The following is a 6016-nucleotide window of genomic DNA, read 5'->3' as shown; positions in this document are numbered from 1 at the left end:
GCATGTCTGTTAGAGGAAGGAATCAGATGAGCTGGAGATGAAAATTGAACGACATCACGAGTGGCCCTGAGGAACTTGATTCCGATCATATATCATCATTCGGATTGGTTTCACTGACATTGGGTCTGTATTACAACCGAGGGTATATCACGGAACGAAAAACAACCAATCAGTGAGGAAATTCTTGTAAGGCAATGGAGCTCGATCAAGCACTATTCTAATTTCACCAGGGAACAGCCAAGCATATCAGTGGCAGTGAGGCCACACGTTGCTGATTACAGTGTGATAATGCCAGCGTCAAGTGCAATCAGGTTCATATGCAGTGGAACCTTTTCCCCCTTGAAAAATGTTGGTCGATATCCCAACGCTGTGAATTCACACCATGAATGGGCATTTCAAACGTTCTCACGTCTCTGCTGCATATGATCCTCTACATAACGTCATTATCGACATTAGGCATTGACTTTCACCTGCATCCGAGATTTGTGTATGGAAACATAAAGAATTCTGTTTAGAGTCATATTCAAGAGTGTGATCTATATGTTTAAATCTGATCGTGTTTAATTCCGCTAAACACTAGCATTTTCTGTAGTCTTACTTCAGAAAAACCTATAACAACATCTGTAAATTTTTTTATACCATACCATAAAAGAAAACAAATGCATGATCTTGAAATATGACTTCTCGAACCTGAGACACCCATCAGCCATAAGGTGAGAGGAGTGCTGGAAGTACGATTTGGGTCCTTACTGTTGGAGCTGGAAAACACCGTCAAGTTCATTAAAGGGTCAGCTCAAATAACACAGTCATGTAAATGGGTCATGGTCACATACCGACTCGACACGAATGACAGGACCAGTGTCAGTACATCATTACACTACAGACTTGCGAAAATTTAAAACTGTCATCGTGCGCTATCAAAATGAATGATTCTCTTGTGCCATCAAAATACAAGACAAATGACATAGTGATGTATGCACTGATCAACTGAACATCCACAATCCTCCTAGATTCAATCTTCTCCCGGAGCTACCAGCATTGACTCGTTGAACAAAAATGGTTCCCCGTTCGGTTTAACAGGCCTGTGCTGGTGCCCCTAATGGGAAATTAAGATTGGGTGGTGTTAAAAGACAGCCATGTGTTATCGCTGGAAAAAGTATTTTTGCCCAGGGTATAACATTCTCAGGTGAAACGTGACAATTGAATAATTACTTTAATTATATGTAGGTGAATCGACGCATGTCATATTTGGTATTTTAATCTTTATTACCTACGAGGGCGAACATATCAGGGTTCATATTGTTCATACGATGCCCTAGGGCCAAATATCACTTTGTCATGGTGAAGTGACGTCATGAACAATGCTATGACGTCACGTTTCTTCTGTGACTTTGCGTTTTACATGCGGCGACGGCGGGTAGACAGCCTATGTTTGAAAGTAGATTTGGATTATTTTCCTCAATTTGACGACTTCGGTAATACACAGAATATTATATTCGTGTCCATATCATACTATGTTTACGACATTCGTGCCTAAAGATCGGTATATTCCTCGCTCTCGCTCGGGAAATACCAACATTTAGGCACTCGTGTCGTAAACATACTATGACATGGGCACTCCTATAATATCCTCTATTTGCTATATGACGGAGATAGCAGATACTCGAGTGACACGTTTATGAAACGGGGACATATAATCATTCAAGTCACCAGATCCACTGAATCGACAGCATTAGTTCTTTCTTACAAAAATAGAATCAGTATCATTTCACCATTTCACCTCACTTCATCTTGTACACAACTCGTAGCTCGTGAAGTGTCCCATCGAAGAGTTGTGAATACTCAGAGGACGTACATCTTCATGCAATGTCACAAATCCCACCCGTGGGTTCTTGAGTTTCTAACGTTGTTTGCATGCATTTACCCCAGCTGACATTCTCTCTAACACGGAGTAGCATTGTTGACACACAAGCGGTACGGTTCTTTGTGTACCTGTAGTTTATTGGGTTTCCAATACAGGCTTTCAACCTATTGAATTTATCTCCAAACAGCAACTACAGTTAGTACCAGTGACTGATTTGATTTCACTAATAATGTTAATGACATCAATCGTGAAGTTCTTATCTCTACTACCATAATGTTACTGAATAAATTGGATGACGTGACCTAGTTTTTCTACTTTAGACATGCAAAATAATGCAGTGTGATTGATCCTTTTCACTATGTACACTGCTAACCATATGCATGCTATCTGTCCAGCTGAGGTCTTCCCATGCATTGTTTGGCTAAGTTGAGGCTGTCCTGTTCTTTGATCTAACAATGTTATGATACAAGTTATGGCCGACGGTATTTTCGTTTATCTAATTTTAAAGAACAAATTCCTAAATAATGTTAATAATGCCACAGTCCCATATTAGATCTTTTTCCCCTTAAATCGCAGATATTATCGATAAATTGTTGAACGGTGAACATACTTAAATATCAACCCTGAATTTCCTTTATCGCCCTTCATATGTGCTCAGGGCTCTTCGTCATTTGTAAAGGTCATGTCTCGCGAAGAGAGCCTTTTATGTCTCAGGCACTGACATACGATATGGTAACCGATGCGCTGGGCATCTCCCAGCAAAGGATAACCACACGATAACGGGAGAAATGCATGGAATTCCTCCCATCACTCTGTAAGTTACGGGGCAGTGGGGTACCCCAGTGGTTACAACAGTTTGCTCGTCACACCGAAACCCCGTGTTCAATTCCCCACATGGGTACAATGTGCAAAGCCCATTTCTGGTGCCCCCTGCCGCGAGAATATTGGTAGAAGCGGCGTAAAACCATACTCACTCACTGCAAATAAAACAGCTCTGTCGTATGCATATTCTAAGCTTCATGAAAGGTTTAATGCGTAACCGTAAAACGAAAGAACGCAGGTGAGGCATACAGTAAATATGAAGCAATTAAATAACGACGTAAATGACTGATTTCCTATTTTCAGTGAAATAGTCCTGACAAGCAAAGTGACCGATGGACGAATTATAGGTACGATGTGACGTCCTTCACATATTTTGCGAACACTTCCAAATGTTATCGCCCAGTTTCCCGACTAACTAGGTTGCTCTTACTAAGGTGTGGGGATAACTATTCAAGACAGCGAACAGACTGACGTGCGATACTGGCAAGAGATACTATCATTCATGCACATGCAAACAATTATCACATATCCATTCATGTCGTGACGTCCGTCTAGACGTCCCTTTGTGTCAGCAATTGTGCAACACCGTTAACACCTGAATTTCTGGAAACTCTTTTCACCACAAGAAAATATGTCACCATCGGGATTCGTAACCAAATGGTATGGTGTGTGGGTTTCTCATAAACAAATATGGACACGGAGACAGATGATATAATAATATGACATTAACTCTACCATACTTTCAGCTATTTGCATAACCTCAAAGATTTTGAAAGTAATATATTTAATGTTGTTATATTATGAATATAACTATATTAACGAGGGAAAAGCAAGTTTATGGATAGTCAACTTCTTTTGGAAGCAGTTGACTATCTATAAACTTGGTTTTCCTTCATCTAAATCGATGTTTGTCAGTGAATCATAAAGTAAATGGGATTACTTTTATTTAAGAAAACACAAACTGATATTTAATTCTTGTGCCCATAGACCAAGGTGTGTTCTCCGAGAGCTGGAACAGTGGGGTAGGTTTGTTTGCCTATTGCTGATGCGTCGCGCCATTCTATCCATTGAAAGTTGCTTATACAGACGCTCTAGTATCTCCCAAAGATGTTAATTAGGCATCAGTGGTGATATGACCTTGATCAACACTTGTGCTCAGCATCAGATCCATATAATGCACCAACTCATAGGGGCAACTTGTGTTCGGTACAATTTCATGACAACAATCAAATATATCCGCGAAAAATCAATTTCACCTGCGCTGTAATGCTGACTTTGTCTCAAGGATGTAAGCATATTTAGATAATACATAGAACATATTTACCAACTGGAATCACAGACACCTCGGCATGGAGTCTTCATTCTATATGAAGCCAAAGTACTATTACCAAGTCTGTTTCATTATATAACTATCAGAACGACACAGTATACGGACTCTCCAAAGACTGACTGACTGAGTTTAGTTTTACGCCGCTTTTAGCAATATTCCAGCAATATCACGGCGGGGGACACCAGAAATGGGCTTAACACATTGTGCCCATGTGGGGAATCGAACCCGTGTCTTCGGCGTGACGAGCCAACGCTTTAACCACTAGGCTTCCCCACCGCCCCTCTCCAAATATCAATGATAATATCAGTGAGTGCTTGTGAAGACGAATGCTTTTGGGGCAGAGTGGAGACCTCTTTTTACCACCCCTCTCTACAAGACATTGTTGGTTCACAACCTATCCAAGCCAAAATTATCATAATGGTAACAGATGGTTTTACTGTCTAATTTGACGATTTCCATTTATTCTATTAGTTATCAGTTTGCCATAATCATTAGCTCGTCCCTCTTGAACAAATCAAATTCCAATCAAGGTTACTTCCATGTTATTCACTAGGACCTTATTCATCCTCGTTTCTGGCGCGACTTTGGAGTTGTAAATGAGGTTCATTGATGGGGATTTGAGTGACCGACTGTCATAGACGTCAAGCACTCAGCACTCCAGTGTAAGCAGGACCCGATTTCCATATAAATGAAAACTGTGACATTCAATCCTCATAGATATTGGATTTTGATAGGTGCCCTCTTCATAGTCGTATCTGTCCATTGGATCAGCGATTTATGACATCGATATCGTTATTGCCCTCCGAAAGAGGTTTTACAGTGCAGGGACCATGGCTAAAGAGGCAATATTGGTAAAATTAGATTTCCAATATCGTAGCAATAAATACTTGTCGATTTTCCTTCTGGCCATGGGATACTCAGATGTTTCAGCATCTACTGTTGTAGTTCCGCTAACTTTAGACATAAGCCATCCCCTCCAGTCACCTCCAATTACTGCTAATTGGTTTTAGGTGTTGAGCCGGTTTATATCATGCAAACACTGCAATAATTTCACCATAATGTTGATGTTCCTGTCTACTGTAGATCGGATTTAATTAACTTTACGACATTTGTCACATGAGAATATTCACCTCCTTTCCATTAGATTTATGTGAACCAATACAACATTTATTTGGCGATACATAGATTTATGTTAGCCATATAATGTACATGCAGGGATTGCAATATTTCCACTGAATGTGAACAAAATAATGCATTCCAGAATAATGTAAAAATATTTCTTCAAATTAGGTCTGTGATTCACAGATTCCACGATTCAAATTATCTGTAAAAGTAACACAGTTTGATTATTTCCTTTTTAAAACTCCCTACTTTATGTGAGCCATGTCTCATAGATCGTACTTTACCTGGCTGTGGTTCTGCATGTCTATGGCGCGAAGGAATCAGATGAGCTGGAGATCGAAACCGAAAAGACATTCGAAGGGTCCTGAGGAACGTCATTGCAATTATATATCATTCAAATTGTTTTAACTGACGTTGGACCTGTATTAGAACTAAGGGCATACCAAGAGACCAAAAACAACAACACTTGGAGGAAATCTTGTCAGTCAGTGAAGCCCTATGTCAAGAACTGTTCTATTTTCATCAGGGAAAACAGCCGAGCATATTAGGAGCGCTGAGGCCACTCGTGGGTGATTGGGATTTGGTAATACCAGTGTCAATTACTTTTCCACATGGCAATGAAGCTCATGTGCAGTTGAAAATTGTCCTGTGTAAAATGTTTAAAACAAAATTGTGTTGGTCGGTATCCCCGCGCTCGTGGATTCGTGTAATGGAAATACCTTAAAACGATTCTCTATGACCCTGTTTATGACCTCTGAGTGACGTCATTATCGTCATTAAGCACTGTGGCGACTTTCACACATCCTCAGCCAACGTTTTATGAGACGCTTCATCGCTTTAACTAAAAGGACATACTCATTACAAATATTCATGCGACA

The sequence above is a fragment of the Haliotis rubra genome, unplaced genomic scaffold (assembly GCF_003918875.1).
Source record: "Haliotis rubra isolate DU_JTF1 unplaced genomic scaffold, ASM391887v1 Scf159, whole genome shotgun sequence".
Taxonomy (NCBI): Eukaryota; Metazoa; Mollusca; class Gastropoda; order Lepetellida; family Haliotidae; genus Haliotis; species Haliotis rubra.
The sequence above is the reverse complement of the archived record's forward strand: the minus strand, read 5'-3'. Positions refer to the sequence as shown.